Source organism: Cupressus sempervirens, chromosome 4 (genome assembly GCF_028749045.1).
Source record: "Cupressus sempervirens isolate cs-2001-9-10 chromosome 4, ASM2874904v1, whole genome shotgun sequence".
NCBI classification, from domain to species: domain Eukaryota; kingdom Viridiplantae; phylum Streptophyta; class Pinopsida; order Cupressales; family Cupressaceae; genus Cupressus; species Cupressus sempervirens.
Genome location: NC_143121.1, coordinates 777,653,168 through 777,674,496, shown reverse-complemented (window position 1 = coordinate 777,674,496; position 21,329 = coordinate 777,653,168).

Genomic DNA, 21,329 nt, shown 5'->3' with positions numbered 1-21,329 from the left:
TTAGGTCTTACCCTATTAAAGGATTTCAACACTTTGTTAGAAGTGTGCTTGGTTAAAGGACTTCAACTCACAATTAAGTAAGCACCTTGTTAGAGGATTTCAATACAACCTGTTAGAACTACTCTATTTAGAGATTTAACTGATTCACCTATTAGAATGTCTCAACAATGATCCTGCAATTAACACTCTATTGCTTGATGTCAGATCACCTCTATACTAAGGTATACTTGATCCTTTTTTATTATATGTCTTTCTTATAATGACCTCATCTTATAACATTCATGTTCTCCTAAGACTAAGTGGAGCATAAGAGGAAATTAAATTAATTTCTTATAAAGTCATTAAATAAATTAAAAATTAATAGGTGATTTTATATTTAATTAATTAAATTAATTATTGTATTATAAGGGAGAAGCTTCTAGAGTGTGTATTAATTATTGGAAAGGGGGAAACCTCTAGTAATTTAATTTTCTAGAAGCACAATTAATTATTGTATTACTAGGGAGGAGTTTCTAGAGAATGCATTAATTATTGGAAGGGGGAAGCCTCTAGTAAATGCAATTAATTAATGTTTTAGTTCCTTCTAGAAGGGTGAAAGAAAATGATAAATAGGGGTGAGAGTCTCATTGTTTAGCATCAGATGATTGTGAATTGCATTTGATAAGAGCTTGGATGTGTGAGTCACATATCTTTCTTGGAATTAGAGGACGTTCATCCTCTCTTGTAACATTCTAGACATCATTCCCTTGGGGTTTGACCTTTGGAATACATTACTATGTACTTGATTTTATCATTGTGAGAACTAATATTAAGGACCAGATTTCAATACAGGGATTCTTATATGAAAAAGGACAAGGAGAAGGACAAAAAAACTTTTCACAAGGATGCTCAGCCAAAAAGAGATAAGTTAGATAATGACACCTTGAATGATTTATGAAAGAAGTTATGTTTTCATTGTAGAGAGCCTTGGGATTTATCTCATAAGTGTCCTCACAAGGCTAAGGCAAATCAAATGGAGTATTTCTTAGCAGAAGAGTCACAGCCAAAGAGGAAGGATCAACACTCTAATTTAGATGAGGATAGCACTATAGAGGAGAGCAGCATTCCTGAGGATGAGAAGTTAATAGCATGATTAATGAGGACTCAGAAGGCAATCAGATTTAAGGTCAGAGGTACCATCCAAGGGCAGAAAGTGATCTTACTCATTGACACTGGGGCTACATATAATTTTATAGATGCACAATTGGTAGCCAAGAGAGGTCTACAGACTAAGGAGCACACTAGATTTAGAGTTATGGTAGCTAATGGTGACAAACTATTATGCACTCAGAAGATATCTAATCTTCACATCAGGTTTGGAGATGGCTATGAGTTGGAAGATGAGTTCTATGTGGTAGACATGGGAGACTATGATGTCATCCTTGGCATGGTATGGACAGCCTCGCTAGTAGAGTTCACACTTAACCTAGAAAAATTGGAGATGAAGTTTCAACATGAGAGAAGAACTATTGTACTTAGAGGAGTTTCAGATGGGAATTGCAGAATAGTTCCCTGAGGAGAATCCAGAGACTTTTTTGACATAATAACATAGAGTGGGTAGCAGAATGTTTCACTATGCCAACTTCACAAGAGCCATAGGTAAAGAGTCATCCACTAGATATCCAGAAGATACTTGATAGGCACACTAAGGTATTTGGTGAGATTCTGCATGGGGTTCCTTTTGATAGGGGGATAGAGCATGTTATTGAGCTCGAGGAGGGAATCAAACCAGTCATGATTACTCCCTATCATCATCCTAAGAAACATAAGGATGAGATAGAGAAGGAAATTAAGGAGTTGTTGGAAATAGGGCATATCAGGCCTAGTAAGAGCCCCTTTGCTTCAGCAGTAGTGTTGGTAAAGAAGAAGGATGGGATGATCCACATGTGCATCAATTACAAGGCATTAAATAAGAAGACCATTAAGAACAAATATCCCATCCCACACATAGATGAGTTACATGGTGCATGCTTTTTTACAAAGATTGATCTACAATCAGGGTATCATCAGATCAGGATGAGGGAGGAGGACATTGAGAAGATAGCATTTCAGTGTCACTATGGCCACTTTGAGTTTTTGGTTATGCCTTTTGGGCTAACCAATGCCCCTACGACGTTCTAGAGTTGCATGAATTAGGTATTCAAGGAGCAGCTTAGGAGATTTGTCTTGATTTTCTTTGATGACATTTTAGTCTTTAGTAATACTTGGGAGGAGCATTTACAACATCTTGAGATGGTGTTGTCCACTTTGGAGAAAGAGTCACTGTATGCCAAGGAATCTAAGTGCGAGTTTGGGATGATCGAGCTACTATACCTTGGGCATGTCATCAATGTAGATGGAGTTCAGGTAGATCCTAAAAAAATTAGGGCTATTGTTGATTGGCCTACTTCTACGAATCTTACATAGCTTAAGGGATTCCTTGGTCTCTGCAGATTTTACAAGAGATTTGTTAAGGGATTTTCACAGATCGCTACACCCTTGACAGATCTTACTAGGAAAGGGGCCTTCACATGGATAGAGGTAGAACAGAGAGGCTTTGATCATTTCAAGAAGGTGGTGTCATCATGTCCAGTACTAGCTCTACTAGATTTCACAAAGCCATTTGAGCTTCATTGTGATGTGTCAAGAGATGGAATTGGGGTGATCTTGATGTAGGAGAAGCATCCCATTGCTTTTGAAAGTAGGAAGCTTCATGGAGTGGAGAGGAGCTATTGCATCTATGATTGAGAGATGTTGGCTATAATGCATGCATTGGCTAAGTTTTAGTCCTACCTAGTTGGGGGAAAGTTTGTTATCAAAACTAATCACAACAACATCAAATACTTCATGAGCCAACATGATTTGAATGATAGACAACAACTTAGAGATGGACATCCAGGGATCTTTAAGACCTATAAGCAGATCCGTGAGTAGTTCACATGGAAAGGGCTCAAGGATAATGATTAGAAGCATGTCAGAGAGAGTGTAGTTTGTTAGCAGAATAAGGGAGAACATACTTATCCAGCAGGGTTGTTACAACCTTTGCCCATTCCGAATAGGAAATGGGAAAGTATTTCTATGGACTTCATCATCGGGTTACCATGAGTATAGGGGAAATATCACATCTATGTGATAGTTGATCGGTTGATGAAGTTCGATCACTTCTTTGCTATTCCATCCACTTACACAGCAACATAGGTGGCCGATCTTTTCTTCAAAGAGATATTTAGGTTACATAGGCTACTTAGTTTCATTGTTAGTGATTGGGATAGTAGATTTATGAGTAATTTTTGGTAGGAATTATTTAGGTTGTGTGGTACAGATCTTACACCTAGCACTAGTTATCATCCACAAACAAATAGGTAGATAGAGATTGTGAATAAATGGGTGGAAGGATATCTGAGGAACTATGTGACTACACAACAGAGGGCTTAGGTCAAATGGATACATATGGAAGAGTATTGTTATAACACCACTTATCATATGTCCATCAAGATGACTCCATTCATGGCACTATATAGTTATGAAGCACCTAGCTTCATGGATATGGTTTTGGGGGATAGTAGAGAATTTTTGCCTAAGGCTCATCTATGGAGAAACAAGAATAACTAAAGATGACATTAAGGTATTCAAGGAAATTTGCAACCAAACACAGATTGCTAATGAGGATGTGGTTCTTCATTTATTCCCCATACTCATTGGGAGAAGTTACCTTTAATTGGTATGTCAATTTACCACCAGGATGCATTAGATACTAGGACACTTTCGAAAAATTGTTCTTGGAACAATTCAAAACTTTCATCAACCCAGTTGTGATACATCATCAATTCATATGGCATACCACAAGCTAGAAACACCATACACTATACTGGTTGAAGTTGCGATTCAAATTTACGTGAATTCTGTGGACCACCTATCTATTTTTCTAAGAAGACTTCCAGCTATAGATATCGACACATTGGACAAAGTCTTCTTAGAAGCAATTACTTTCACAAAACAAGTCAATCCTAATGGAGGAGGATTTATGCCCCCTAGTACAAGCTATTACCACAATATCAACATATCCTATTGGAGCACCACCAATGCCTAGCCAATTCATACCAATGAATCCAACTCTATTACAATAGGAACCCACTCCATAAGTTCCATCTATAACATACCCACATACCCAGAATATGAACCTCCAAAAGTTGCTTTCTTTGAGCAAAAGGCAGTAACATCTGCTAAAACAGAGAGCAATGTTGCATCCAAGCTTGGCCAAATAAAAAAGACCATGTCTCAAATTACAAATGAATTGAATTTTTTTAGGTTGTCAAAAGGAAAAAATAACAAATTCTAGGGAACAAATCTTGGCCCCTACAACAACAACAATTACGGTCAGAACTACAATAGGAATTTTAGCAGAAACAACAATGCAGGAAAAAATGATGGAAGAAATAACTCCAATCCTCTTGATCATAAAAATGGTTTCCAAAGATAGAATTGACAATGGAACACTCGCCTGAATAATGGAAGCATTCCTCTAGATAATAACAACAATGATGCCTAGTATGTGGACATCAATCAGTATGACAATAATCAAAATGTATGGAACGATGATGGCTTGTATTACAATGGAAATCAACAAGTAAATCAAAATCCAATGGGAAATACTAATGAGTCCCCTATGCAATTCAATGCCATGATGCTATAATCCAATGATTCTTCACAGAACACAGGAATGGAACAACTAGCTAATGAATAATTCTATTTTTCGTTCAATCAGGAACCAGATACTCTACTTGAAGAAATGTTTGCTTTCCAAAATGACAATTAGAATACTTACAATCTGTGAAGTCAGAAAGAACCTACAATAGATGCGATTCCCCCAACATTGCAACCAAATCCTCCAGATCCAAGAGCAAGCAGCAATTCAGTACCAATCAAACCCCCATATAGAGGACAACAAAATCAGAACCAAGGGAATGTGCCTACAATCTTGAATAACCCTGCATGGTCAACCAAAAAGTATAGTGTAGTGGAAGATTTAAAATGAACAAAGGCTAACATGTCCATGTTTGACATGCTACAAAATTTTCCTAACCAACAGGAATAACTAATGAAAACCCTGGATAATACAAAGACAACCCCTAATGTGAATATTGTTCCTCAGAAAATAGCCTCGCAATAGGTTAATGCTTCGGAGGCCATGCCAACTATGTTTAAAGACAAGGTTGAGGTGCCTCATTTTTTCTTAGTATCAAAGAATCTTCATAATTACATAATTGATTCAAGAGCTTCTTGTAATGTCATGTCACTTTCGATAACACAAAGGTTAGGAGTCACTCCTAGGCCCTCTAATCGAATAGTGATACAATTGGACAAAATGGAAGTATAAGTCATTGGTGTATTGAAAGATGTTCAGAAACAATTAACCATTGATCCCTGAATTCAAGAGATCATTAACATACATGTGGTGGAAATTCTTAAGACATATAGATTGCTACTAAGTAGAGAATGGACAAAATGACTAAGAGGATGATTTTTTATTGATTTTACTCAATTGTGGTTACCATGGAAAGGGTTGAATAATCAGATCAAGATAGATGTAGAGCCAAAGTTAAAAATAATGATTACAAAATATAATGCACCAAATGAGGTGGCATTCTTAAAATCAGATTTGGGTTCTTATAAAGTAATGTATTTTGACACAACTTCAACAAAAGCATTAGTTGATCACGATGGAAGATCCACAATTTCCATCCCAAGAGAAGAAATCATGATGCAATTCATAGATAGCATAGTGGCAAACTTACAATGCCTAGGTGAATAAGCAATTCCAAATGCTTTGCTTATTCTAGGATTTTGTAGATTGCATAAAGTTAGTCATTCAGAGTTTGAATGTTCACATTGCTAGGAAATGGTTGTTAAGGTATTAATGCAGATAATGGAAATAAAGAATGACCAAGTCCTAAAAGAAGTACCCACATAAAATCAATTTTCTACAAACATATTTGAATCCATGGAAAAAGTTGGAGAGGAAAATGAAGATCTCAATGCATCATACAATGATACTTCTTCAGATGGTGGAGGTTTGTCTTCTCCTCCACTAGGAATGATCAAGGTCCAAATAAGGAGACATTACATAAAAGGTCAAGGTTGGAATTTACTAGTCATTCATCCCAAGCCTAAAATAGACAAAGTTATAGAATTGATTGGGGAAATTTAGGATAAACAAGAGAAACATACGCTTCCTGTATCAAGGAGTAACAATGGAAAATCATCAAGTCCACCCCACGAGAGATTGCAATGGGTCCCAAAGATACAATCTTTTAAAGTCCAAGTAAAAGAAAAGCTATGAACGAATAAGCATAAGTCTAGGAAGCCCAAAGAAGAACCCATCTAGACACTCGGGTTCGATGGCTCCAAATATAAATTAGGATTCGACATAGGTATTGAGTTAATCAACCCAAAAGGTAGGTCTTTTATGCATCATATTGATTATAGTTTAGATGTACTAATAATGTTGCAGAGTACAAAGCTTTGATTTGAGGATTTTTCTTTACACTAAAGAAGGGAATCACAACTCTCATAATTGAAGGAGACTCCTAGTTGGTGATAAGACAAGTGAAATTGATATACTCTTGCAATGGCAGGAGGTTGCTCGCTTACCAAAAAAGAGTATGGGATCTAATGGATGACTTCAAAGCTTTGAACATCAAGTCCATTCCAAGGAGGAGAAACATGGTAGTAGATGCCCTTGCAATTTCAGCTAGAGCATTACAACCTATCGAGAGAACAAAATTGAAAAGATTTTCAGTAGAATTAGTTGTTTCCCTATCTATCCTGGACAATATTATGAACTTCCAAATCTTTCAGGATGATCAACATATACTTGAATTTATCATGTGCAATGGCCACTTTAAAGGGCAAGAGATTAATAACACTCTAGATGGAAAACCTAAGGATGATGAACTTGAAGATGAAGATGGGATCCAAAATTTGAAAACCAACACTATCCCTAATGGGATGGTTGAGTTGGAGCACATCTTTGATCATGATGAATCAATGCTTAATAAAAGAATGGTCAAAGAAAACAAGATCGAGGAATATGATTCATATAATTTGGGTATGGATGAAGATCCTAAAATGGTAAGGGTTTGAAAGGCTTGCAATGCCCAGGAAAGGGAAGATATGCTCAAATTGCATAGAGAATACAAGGATGTCATTGCTTGAAGTTATGAAGAGTTAAAACATATGATCCTAAAATCATCACGCATGACATTCTGTTGAAACCAGATGCCAAACTCTCTATCAAAGGCAAATACTTGTTAATCCCATTATTGAATCACTGATAATCAAGTTCTCTTCAAATTACTATCCCCAAGGGAATGGTGTAGTTGAGTCCATGAATAAAAACTTGATCACAGTAATAAGATATTTTCTCAAGGAAAATGTTAGAGATTGGCATACTCAGCTCAAATATGCCTTATGGAGAGATCAAGTTAGGATAAAAAATGCTTTGGGAACATCCCCATATCAGCTCGTCTATGAAAAAGAGCCAATATTTCCACTTAACCTCAAGATTCTTGTGTTGAAATTCATGAGTGGGTATGCTGAAGATGCTGACAGGGTTCAGATCAAACAAATGAATCTCTTAGAAATGGATGAAAAACAGACAGTTGCTTTAGAACATATGGTGAAATATCAAGTTGTTGTTAAAAGGTGGTTCGACAAGAGGACTACAGTTAAATATTTCAAAATATCTGATCTTGTTCTTTTATGGGACGAAGTGAAAGAAAAGTCGGGCAACCATACTAAGTTTCAATGCTTGTGGATTGGCCCTTATCAGATCATAGAAATTCTGGGAGAACATACTTTTAGGCTGAGTTCCTTACAAGGTGAATTGGTTTCATTACCAGTCAATGGGTAGTTCTTGAAACATTACTTTGAGGCCTAAAAGTGGAAAACATTTTTAAAAATAAAATAAAATAAATCCTTTTTTCATTTGGAGGATATTTTCACTGAAATTTGAAGTATCTCCAAAACTCCAATAATCAATACCATGTTGAAGTCCTCGAAATTTTGAATCTAGCTCAACTTTGAATGGACAAAAATGAAGTCTGCATGGTCAAGTTATGGCCAGTCAAAGTTGGTCAAACCCTAGGTCAAAGGTTGTCTAAAAGGAAAAAAATTTAACTCTCCAAAATTGGTTGAAGTCGACATCAAAATGAAGGTTTCATCAAGAGCTTTTTGACAATGTTCATTTCATCAAAATCGAAGCTTAGATGCAAAAGTTATGAGAGGTCAAAGTTGGTTGACCAAAGTGGATGATGATGTGGCATCTAACATGTTTGACACGGTTGAAAAAAGTTTTGTTTGGAAGGCCACATGGTGCATTGACAGGGTGTCCACGTAGCAAGTTAGTTTGCATAATTGACAGGTGGCCAAAGGGGGGTTTGACCTCATGACCACCAGCTTCCAAAAATAGCTCTATGGCTAGGAAGTCATCAGTGATAGTTACAATGCATGAGGTGGATGTGCTTTTTAAAGTGTAAACCGCCGCCAAGTGTTAGTAAGGAGGGGCCGCCAGCGGGGTTAGAACCCCTGACTGACCGCTCGTTAAAAGGTTTAGTGGCCACTATGCCATGCAAGCAATTACATATGATAAAAATAGTATAGAACATTTAAACTATAAGCCACCTACTTTTAAAATAGGTTTATTTGTTAATTTGTTAACATTTTTAAACCCCAAAACTGGTATAATGCCAAAAATATGAAAGGGCAAGGGGTCATTTTGAAGTGTTAATTTGTTAAAGGCCCTGTTAATGTAAAATATGGTTTTGGCCTATTTAAGGTTGTTTTTATGTATAAAAGGGGGGTAGGGGACCTTCCCAAGACAAAGAAAAATTATTGTGATTATTCAATCTTTCAAAGGAATCAGAAGGATGACTTATTGCTGAGGAGGAGAGAGAAAATGTTGGAGGGCATATTTTTTAGTCCCGTACATCAGAGTAGTGTAATGTTGATGTACTTGAAGGGGTTGATTTGTACCGCATTGTAATTGATTTTTGGAGTTAATCGGATTAGTCCACCAATTGGAGTAGGACTCGGAGATGTAGTCCTAATAGGGCGAACTCCGAGGTCAAATTGTGTTGTGCCTCTTATCTCTCCTTTCTTTTTTGTTAGTTGATTATGTGTTGTTCTTTCCTACATTTCAAGTACGTTAATTTGCTTTAGTAAAAGCATTAAATTAACTTAATGTAATTGGTTAGAATTCCTCTGTATTAGTCCTATTCTTCTTCTTCTTTGTAAATTCAATAGTTTTAAATACATAGCCACACATTTAGTGCATGGATCAAGAAAGTATATCTAATTGTTGGGATTAAGTCATAAAACTTGTAGATCCTAAATCAGATAATTTTTGCATGTGTGTTTATTTCTGCAAGTGTGTTTGCTTCCAGTCATGTGTTTATTTCTTCAAGTGTGTTTGCTTCCAGTCATGTGTTTATTCTGCAAGTGTGTTTACTTTCAGTTGTGTATTTGTTTTCAAAGTTGTGTCAATCTTGGGGTTAGGTGCAATCAAGATTCAATCTTTATGCATTTCACAAATCACTCCTTATGGTTTTGACTTAAAGGAAGAGGTATTTCTTTGCCAAAGCATTCAGATTATATGTATCTTCTACAACTAGAGGAGGATGTTACTTACGGTCATAAATGAATTATAGTCTTGAAATTAAGGTTGCAAATCAATAGTTCTCATCACTTGTAAATTTAAAATAATTGACTATCTTTGTGCTTTTGAATCAAGGATGATAGTAGCAAGGGACAGTCTAAAACTTATCGCTTCAAACAAAAGGGTCTTTTCAAGTAATTACTAAGGTCCATGTTTGGCATGAGAGTCTTCACAAAGTTTATTAAAGAGGAATGCAAGTGGTTATCAAATTGAAGGAGAATCTGAGAAGTGACACCAATGCCTTGGCCACACTGTCTCAGCGTGGTTAGGGTACAGAAAGAAAACAAAAGAAGAAAGATGTTGTTAAGAATGAAAGATTCTAAAAAGGTCTGATGAAAATAATTTGACAAATAGAGATAGGCACCCCAAAATGGCTATCTAATATTTATTCAATCTCTTCATTGAAGAATCAAATGAAAACATGTGAGCTTTGTGAAGCATAACTTAAAAGATTGTTCAAAACCTGAAATGCATGAAGTGATAACCCATTAAGGGCCCTCATGAATGGATTCTCTCATATTGTCAAGAAGTGATTGATACACATGATCTATGAAGATTCCAGATAGATGGATTGGTGGAGTGGAAGATTGTTTCCAAGTTGCTAAAAGATGATGACAAGTTTGCACCTTGAAATGTCAAAGGGAATGAATACATTGAGTACACATTAAGCTTGAAGATTCAATATTCTAAAGTTTTGACTACCAAGGGACTTGAAAGTTGTTTTAAGTGTTCAAAATCAATTGTTAATTGATACATTTTAGAGGGATGTTTGTTGGTGAAGAATTGCCTTTTGTTATTTCTTCCTTTTTGTTGGGGCTATTTGTTGTGGTTTTCATAATGCATGCCCCATTTCTCCTAGAAATGGGGATCCCCTAGTAATTTTTTTGCTTTCCCATACCATTAGTTTGGGGTTTGAATCATTTTTAGGGTTCTACCCAGAATATAGGTCTTGCCTTGCCCTCAGCCTAAAAAACCTAGGTGTCAAAAAATGAGAATTTTAGAATAAAATGTGATTTTGTAAGGTAAAGGGGCACACTAGCACACCCTTCAAGGTACACTAACTATGTTGATGCAAAGAACTTCCCTCTGGAAGTGTGCATCTGTGCATGTGTGCAAGTGTACACCCCCAGAGGGTGCACTCCATCCCAGGCCTATGAAATCTCGAGACCCCACCTTCCTTCTCATTCATTTTCTTCTTGCATCCACCGACGAGCGCACCTTCGCACCCTCTAAGGTGCACCATCTTCAAACCTACACACATAAATACAAAACACCTAGTAGCAGGTGTACACTTGCGCACTTGTCTGAGGTGCATAGGTGTGCACCGTTGTTTAACACTTAAGAAGCCTTTTGACACTCACAGATTATGGTGTGCACATGTGCATCATACTTAGAACACCTTTGCAAAGAATAAGGGTGCATACATGCACACCCCACAAGGTGCATTGGTGCACACCCTTAAAGTGTTAATGCTTAAGCAAATGGCTAAGTGTACCTAGTGCACCCTCAAAGTGCATAAGGTACACCAAAAAAGACTACCTATCATGGCATAAATTATGTTTTTGAGTGTTTTCTCTAGCTTTTAGCATTCTGGGTTTGATATTTTAGTAACTAGGGTTTGTTTGGGGGTTTATTTTCAACTTTAAGGACTAATGTGTTTATGTTTTGAGTAGATAAAATGGCTTCCTCTTTGTCCTCACTTGTAGCAAAGATTGCTTCAAAACTAGTTGCCTTCAAGTTTCAAGGTGTACAAATGAAATCATGCTTCCAAGATGCACATTCGAAGATTTGGGACACTAAATTAGGTCATATTGATTGGAATTCATTCATGGTACTCTGCAACAAGTTAAATGAGAGGTCCTTGATGGCTTCAACACTTATTAGGTTAGGGTTAGTTCATGTGGCTTCACATTCTACATTAGTACAGTCTTCAGATCTTGTCATGGCCTTAGAAGAGAATGATGTGTTAGAAGAGAGAGTGGTGAAGAGTAGCATAGGAGAGGTCTTCTTAGACCTAAGATCGAAGAATATTGAGAAAGTTTTCCATCTCCCAAGGGTAGACCAATATGTAAGGTTAACTTATCATCAAGTAGAGAGGTGGTATAGGGATAATGAGTAGAAATCTACATAAATCATTCAATCATCATATTTGATTGATAGGACACTTGTGGGATGAAGAGCAGGAAAATTTGATATGACCAGAGGATACATGAAAGATGATATTGGATGCTCCATTGTGCTTTTGAGCAGGATTATGGGTCTACCGATAGGAGGGCACTTGAACATCTAGATGGTACATTTCATTGAGACCATCAGAATGACCAAAATGCCAATTGATTGGGCCATAATTCTTAGTGAGAATTTAGATGAACAACTGCTAGTGGTCAAAACTGATCCAAGGTTTTATATGAAATCTTATTTGGTGTATTTGTTAGCAACAAGGACCATGGATTATCTAGGATTGTTTAAAAGGGGAAGCATGCAAGATGCTAATGCGTGGCCTTGTGTGGTATACCCCTAGCTAGTAAAGAAGAAGCTTTTGGATCACAACAAAGAATACAAAATAGTGAATGATGCTTTCATTTTTCCAATTGTCCAGTTCATTGAGGGAGATTATGCAAAAAGGATGCTAGTAGAGGCAGCAACAAGAATTGTAGAAATAGGTGCCTACTACATCTAGTTTAAGACATTCACCTACTTAAGGGTAGTAGGCACAACTATGAATCCAAAGAAACTCCAGAGATATATGTTGGATAGGCTCATTTTACTAGAGACTGCAAGACAACTCTCATCTACATATGATAGAGTGAGGAAACAACATAAGAAGACCTGGGTATGGCCCATCACCATAGGTCCATTTGGAGTCAAGAAGAAGTAGGATATCATGAATTTTGATTTAGAATGGGATCAATATCCCTTGGAGGACTATAACTTCCCTTGTCCATGTTTTGACAATATTGGCAGAGTTCAATATTTGGCAAGAAAACAATTTGAACATGAAGATGCCATAGAGGATCATTGGATGAATGTAGTAAATGACTACAATATTTGGACAAGGGATTATTGTAGGATGACTCTTTATTTGGTAGGTAGTGCCTTGAAAATAAAGGTCTCATTAAAGGTCGTTCAACAACACACTTCAAATGTCTTGGATCCCCTATATAATCAGGATAAGATATGCAATCAGTCGATTAGGAACACATAAATTGATAGAGAAGAAAATATAGATATCAATTACACGGTGAGGCATATCATTGAGTTGACCAAGGAATGAAGTAAGAAGCCATTCAAGTTGGACTTGGTTCCTCAAGTAGTAGTCTCCCAAACCATAGCATGCCTAGTAAAGGGAAGAGGGGTGAAAGTTACAGTACCAACATTCATAGCCCAATCTCTAATCAGGTCAAAAATGGTGTATCAACATGATAGGGAAGTTGGATGCTTTAAGGTGGAGAAAGGAAAGAATAAAAGAAAAGAGATTTTCCTTAGCAAGCTAAGCCTAAATTTGAAGGGACTCAAGCTCATGAGGCACCTCGAGGATCTAAAAACCAAGAGCTTGAAAATGTAGAAGCTTCTCAAACTTAGGATAATCTGCAAGTGTCATTGCTGAAATAGGGACAAGGACCTAAATAAGAAGCACAAGAGGTGTCCCTACATGTTCAAGAGGAATAAGCCTCTCCATCATCTCCTAAGAGATTTAAGACTAAAACTCCAATCAAAAGGACTAGAAGACAGAAAATGCAAAGAAAGGTTATTGCTATTCCTTTAGTCCCCAAAATTATTCCTTAAGAGGATGAAGAAGATGAAGAAGATGAAAAGGATAACCTTCCCTTGAGTTAGAGGACTCATCTGGCTAGGGCTACTGAGGCAGAACAAAAAAGGAGTTCCACTATAACACCGCCATGTATTCCCACATAACCAATTCAAGTTACAACTTTGGAGGATGACTAACAACAACATATTGATGAACAAGAGGCCCAAGGCACTATGTGTTTAAAATGTCAAATTTTGACTTCATGCTTGTGGGTATTGAATTCATAGGCGACAAGATAAGGGATATACCAACTAATCAGTCTTTGGAAGAAGATTGGAATCGATTGCCACCTTTCCCACAAGGACCTCTAGGTGCTCCAGCATGACCAAATCAAGATTTATCTTTCTTGGATAAAGGTTCAACCACTCCTCTCCCTCTTATTCATGAAGAGCAAGTACAAATTGTGCAGGAAGAAGAGCCATAATAAAGACCCACTAATGAAGTATTAGAAGAGGGGGAAATATATGAAGAAGCTCAACAAACTTCTCAAGATATAGAGGTGAGGACTGTGGGCAAAATAGACATAGGGATGCCTGATGTAGATCTCTCACAGAAAGAGAAGACTCCAGAGAGGAGCAATAAGGGAAAGGGTCTAGTGGTGCATAAAACCTCTTTTTCAGCTAAGTAAATGTCTCTAATGGGAACTAATCCAAGTTGGTTGAAGAGGGAGGTAATGGTTAGGTAGAAAAGATAATTGTATTGTAGTATGGATGAGGGAACAAAAGAATTAGTTGAAGCCCTCAAGAAACTTGAGCCAGCTAAGGGTGATGCATGAACATTGGCCTTTATTATGAAGAACCAAAATTAGGACTTGTTGGCCCATGTTTCCATCCCTCCTCTACATGCAAATATTGAAGATTTGATCCTGAAAGATTACCAGATTAGAGAGATCTTGCTAGGAAAGCCCACTATGGACACTTCTAAAGTGTTGGTCACCACAGGAATTAAAGAAGTGTTTAGACACTTAGAACAAGATAAGTCTAAATTGTTGAGGCTTTGAAAATAGAATGAGCTTCTAAGAGGCTACTTTCATGAAGTGGTTGGTCCTTTGGACCCTAATCATCCTGAGGTGACTCTAGGCGTGACACTTGATAGGAAGGAGAAGGAAGGTATACTATTGGATCCATTTTTGAAGGTGTTAGCAATGGTGGGAAATTTTTGAGGAAAAAGGTGTATAGATAATATAGAGAAACCTTAAACTATTGTACCATATGAAAATTAATGTAGACAAGATGGTTGCTATACTAAACCAAGATTTTGGATTGATGGATGAGGTAAATACCTGGGGTAAAGACCTTCAAGCATTATAGTCAATAAAGGGTTAGAGGTATTGTATGCTTATGGATGTATATACAGGGGAAGAATTGGATAAGATAGATGATTGGATCAAGAAGCTTGCTAATGGTCATAAAGTAATGGAGACATTACATGTAGATATTCATAAGCTCAAGCATCAAACCCAAGAGTAGATTTTGGAAGCTAAGAAGTATTGCAGCGATGCTTGCCTTGACATTTTTAAAGATGAGTCAAGGGATAAACTCATGTTTGTGCAAGCAGTTGTTGAACAGTTTTGGAAGAGCTTTGAAGAAGCTTTAACTGATGAAGACATTAGACAAGCATTTAAGATAGAGGAGGCATTGCTAGAATTAGATGTAAAATTGGAAGACTTTTATGAGACTCGCATAGAAGTTAGCAACTACCAACAAATAGTAAAGAATAAGTATGATGCTTTGGATTTTCTAGATGTAGCCCAAGTGATAGATATCATAGAGAAATTCAAGAGAAAACATCTAGACATACCTTTGTATAAAGGGGAAGAAAACCTATAAGCTAGAATTTAAGTTTTCGCACTTTGGAAAAATTTGGATTTTTGGACCTATCACTAAGGTGCGCTTCTCTAAAGGTGCACAAGGTGTGGAAGGTGCTCTTCTCAAAAGGTGTGCCAATTTTTTTTGAAGAAGTTTGAGTGTGCCAACAGTTAACTGCCATTTCCAAATTTAGAGCTTTCCATGCACCAAAAACACATTCTAATGGTAGTTTAACTCCTACAAACATCCAAAGAAGGTTGAGCTTCTATTTTTGGAATCTTCAGAGACTCTAAGATCCTCTTGTAGCTTCCTTCTTCTTATCTACTTCTTCTTTATTTATTTTTAAGTCATGTAAAGGCTCATGCACCCATTAATTAATATAAACAAGGGTGAAGTCTTACTTACCACCATTTAGAGAGTCAGTTTGTACATAATTAGAGTTGTTTTATTAGTTTCAAGCATATATTTGCATGAAGGAATCTCTCACTCCCAACACAAATTGAGGAGATGATTGCCTATAAATTGAGGAATTAAATATGTATTCTAGGCTATTATTTTGATGCAATAATATATGCTATTGGTGCTCTCATTCTAAGTGTGGCTATTCTTGCCAGATTGTGTTATATTTTGTGGATGTATGTTCATGGAGTGTAATGGAGCCAATATTTTTGTTGTGCTATTTTGATTAAGTGATCTTTTAATTTTGGTGTTTGTCATGTGTTTACAAATTCCACTAACGTACTTAGTTGGAGAAAAGATCACCTACTATTCATGCATAGCTTTTTGTCTCACATGAGTGTACTTTTGATGGCCTTGCAATTTGATGAGAAATGAAACATCTTATGGATACTGAATTCCCATTGACGATTGCATTAGTAGAATTATGGAAGCATTGCTCCTATTTTCATTGGTTACCTATCGATCTTTTCAAAGGCTTAACTCGTAGATGTGTTGTTTTTGTGGCTTATGTCCATTAGAGATTCATTTTTCAAGTCATTTGCTTTAAACCTCTCATTATCTTATCTTTGTTATTTGCTTTTACAAGCACTTGGTTAATTTAGGAATTCATATAGTTGCATTGTTAAACTACATTCATCATAAACCCAAAAATACAAAAATATATTTCTTTTTTTGAGATAGCAAGTAGATTAAACATCTTATCCGAAATTGGTTTGAACCAGCAAAGGCCTCTTTGTGAACACTCACATTTATCTTCTACTGAGTAGATTCCAGTAGGTTGCAAGATCACATGGAACCTTCAAGTTGATCCTAGATTAGCTTTTCAATAGAGGAGTTCGAAAGGATTCCTATTGTTAAGCATCGTGCAAAATGATAGCTCAACAAGAATATTGAGGAACAATCGATTATATTATTTATTAGTGAAGAATGAATGATTAGTGTATTTAATTAGTTATTGTAGGATATGTGGTGAAATGTCCACACTAATATAGAAAGTTATATATGACTTGTATTGGTCAATTTGATCAAACTTTCATGATGAAGTGCATGTACCTAAGGAGGTGTAACACGTTTTGACTTCTACTATCAAATCCATGGGTGGTTTTTATTAATGCAACAAGAATGATCTAAATGTTTTGAGGGATATTTTTATTAATGCAACAAGAATGATCATAAGGATATTGAGTGTAGATCAAGGATTAATAATCAGAGGTCACTAGTGATTTAATTAAGCTCATATAAAAAGGAAAGAAGAACTATTGTTACATGTTTTGTTTCTGTTAGTGACGGACATTTTACTAACAAGTATAGATTAAATAATACAAGAAGTATGGAAGGATCTTGGAGAACTATTGGTATGGCATGCAACCACTATCATAGGATATGACACTTGGAAAGGAACTGTAGAACAAGGAACCTATCAATGAACTAATTAGAAAGATAAAAGGGGAATAATATTATAGATTACTCAGAGAAGTTAGACAACAGATGAACAAGATTTATAAGAAGAAGGAAGATGTGAAGAAGGAAAGTGAGACATCTTATGGTATGACATCACCTATGGTGTATGCACTTCATAATCTAACTAAGCTAAAATTTACCTTAGGGAGAGAAAAAAAAAATTAAAAATTCATCATATGGATCCCTTGAAAATGAGTGGTAAGATTTTTTTTCATAATTAGATCCATGAAGGAATGTAAATATGATTGTGAAAATTTTCATGTATTGATTGAGTTCCCTAATGTATCAAATGAACACTTCAACTCAACTAGTAAAAAGTGGGAATTCTACTAGTAATGCACTTAATGCTCATTACAAGGTGGGTAAGAAGTACAATTCTTAACTTTTACTTATTTGTCTTACATAATAATAAACCATTTTGTAGAAAGGGAAGTGAAATCTATGCAGTTTACAAAGATCAAGGTTAAAAGGTGTGATTGCTTACGTTAATTAGAAGGAGAAGAACCACTTGTTAATATTAGCTAGACATAAAATAATAGTTACATGCAAATATAACCAATATCGTAAAGGACAAAGAACATGTTTACAAATAGAAGACACATATATTTAATACGGGTCATCCAATCCTTGGGTTATGTCCACCAAACAATGAGTCCAATATTATTACCTAGTAACTTCAACCTATTACAATCTCCAACCTCACCTTACAACTAAATACTGCTGCAAGAAGCTATATTTCCACTTTATAATACCCTAACCCAAAGCCAATATTACATGACTTATGTTGGCTTAACAAGTTAACCCTAAACATACTTGACGAGTTAACCAAAAAAATCCTTGGGCTACATCCACCAAATAATGAGTCCAATATTACAATCTAGTAACTTTGACTTGTTACAATCTTCAATCTCACTGCATAGCTCAATATTATTGCAAGAAATTATATTTCCACTTTGTAAAATCCTAACCCTAAGCCAATTTTACATGACTTATGTCAACTTAACAAATTAATCCTAAACATACTTGACAGGTCAACCTTTGGAAATGGTTGACAAGTCAACTAAAAAATGCTTGATGAGTTAACAAAAATAAAATGGCTTATGAAAAGTGTACAGTACTTGCATGATTGGTTGGCACAAATCAATAATCTCTCACTTGGGGACTAATTAGGCTCCACACTAAATCACCTCCCACTTGGAGAGCGATATTATAGCCACACCACCAACCTTGAAGTTTCCACTACATTGGTGCTCCATGGACTCTGTTGTTCATTTATTATTTTCAGTCAAAAAGGCCAATTGAAGTTGAAGAGAATTTCATCTTCTCCCTTATAATGAACTTTGTAAACATATATGATGGACTGCCATATGTATGTATCCTTTCTAGCTTTAAATGTCCATCATCCAAAACTGACATAATTAAATGATATCATAACTATATGTGTTTTTTCTTTGAGTGTATAGTAGAATTATCAACAATATGTATGAAACTCTAGCTATTTTGAGTGTGCGAGTGATCCAACTCTTCCAAGAAAGGTTCTAGCCATATAATCTCCTTGGATACCTTAGTAGTAGCGACACACTCTACCTATATGGTGGATAAAGCATTCACTTTGTGTAATAAATAAATCCAACTCATTATTGTCCCACCAACAGTAAATACATATCCTATATTACTCTTTCTAATATCAAGATCCCTGCTAAATTTAAGTCAACATAGCCTTGTAAATCAATATTAGAGCTCCTAAAATACTAATATTTGCTAGGTACCTCTTAAGTATTAGAGAATCTATTTGATTGCATTCCAATGCTCAATTCTAGGTTGACTCATAAACCTACTAATGACTCCCACAACACGTGCACTGACTCATTCCTCTTCTTGTGTCTTCGAACATATTTCCTCAGTCAATTTCAAATGACTAGGCAAAATGGTACTAAAAGCTTTTGCATTTTTCATATAAAATCTCTACAAGACCTTTTCAACATAATCAACTTGAGATAGAGACAATTTTTTATTCTTCCTATCTTGACAATTTTTAATATGAAGGATATGTTTTGTTACCCCCAAATCATTCATAGCAAATAAATGTACTAATTGTTGTTTCAATCCCTTAATATGATCCATATTAGAGCCCACTACAAGCATATCATCAACATGTAAACATAAAATAATGTAGATATCATCATCTAACCTCATAAAATTAACACAATGGTCTAAATGACATTGATTTTATCCATGCTTAGTCATAAAATTGTCAAATTTAATGTATCATTGTTAAGGTGCTTGCTTCAAGCCATATACACTTTTCTTCAACTTGCACACAAAGTTCTCCTTACCTTTGACCTCAAATCCATGTGGTTGTTCCATATACATTTCTTCATCCAAATCACCATGAAGAAAAAATGTTTTAACATCACGCTATTCCAAATGCAAATCTTTAGTAGCAACAATAAGCAATGTCATTTTTCTATACAAAACCCTTCACAACTAATTTGGATTCAAATATTTAATTACCTCCATCCTCCTCTTTTAGCCTATAAACCCATCTATTTTGTAAAGCCCTTTTACCTGCAGGCAACTTACATAATGCCCAAGTCTATTTTTTCAACACGAAGTCCATTTCTTCTTTCATTCCATGTTCCCATTGGACCTTGGTATCTAGCTACTAGCTTCATCATAACATTCTAGTTCACTATCATTTCTTAATAAAATAGAATACAAGGAAGGAAAACATGTTCTAGGAGGTCTAGTTTAGCCTTGTTTATCATCAAACATTTATTGGAATTTGTGGTATTTTTTGTTCTTATTTTTTTGTTGTATGAGGGACCACTGGGATATCATCTTGTGGAGTATCATCCAATGTTGCATAATCATTTTCTTTCTTCTCATGTTGTTGCAATAGATATTTGTACAACACTTTCTCATTGAATATGATACCTATACTTCATACAATGTTATGATTTTTAAAATCCTAAAGTATATAGCCAAATTGATCAATATCAATCCAACAAATATACATTTCTTTGACTTAGATTGTAGCTTGGTCCTTTTTTCATAATCTACATGTGCAAAAGCTTCACAACCGAACATTATGAGAAAAGAATACCTCAACTTCTCACAAGTCCATGCTTCCTCTAGAATACCACAACCCAAAAAAGTAGAATGGCATCTATTAAATAAATAAACAAAAATATTTACAACCTCTGACCACATGTTTGAGGGCATCCCTACACATAATTGCATATTGCTTGAACGCTCCATTATTTTCATGTTTATGTGTTCAACCACTCTATTTTTTTGTGGAGTCCTTGGGACTATTTCTACCTACAAATACCATTAGTGGAGTAATAATCTTTAAACTCTTTGCTGCAATACTCATCACCATTATCAGATCTAAGACATTTTTGTCTTTTATCAGTCTCGTTCTCAACCAAGCTTTTCCATTTTTTAAAAGTTTCAAATACAATTTTTTTTTGTCCAAGGAAATAAATCCATACTTTTTCGGTTGCATAATTAATGAATGCAACATAATACAAAGAGACACCAAGGGAAGATGATTGAGTTGGTCCCCATACATCTATATGTACAAGCACCAATTTCTCATTTTTATTTTCCTTCCCAGTCTTCCAAAAACTGACTCTCTTTTTCTTTTCATACTCACAACTTTCATAGAAATTCATATTTACACATTTTAGACCAGGTAAAAGTCATGTGCCCAAGTTTACTATGCCATAATGCTATTTTAGAATCTACATCAATTGTTATGTTCTTCCTACTCAACTATATCAACTATTCTTGAACATTGATTATTCATTGAAATAGTTAAAGTAGAAGGAATAGTATGACCTATACAAAGATATAACGTGCTTACCTTCAAACCTTTTTCTACTACTAAGGAACCTTCTGAGACCATCCAATTTTTATCATTAAAAGTAACTGTGTAACCCTCATCACAGGTAGTTTCCTTGATGTGATTAAATTCCTACTTAGACTTGGAACATGTCTTACCTCTTGTAGTAGCCAGTGGTTCCCATTCCATAGTTTATTCCCAATTCTT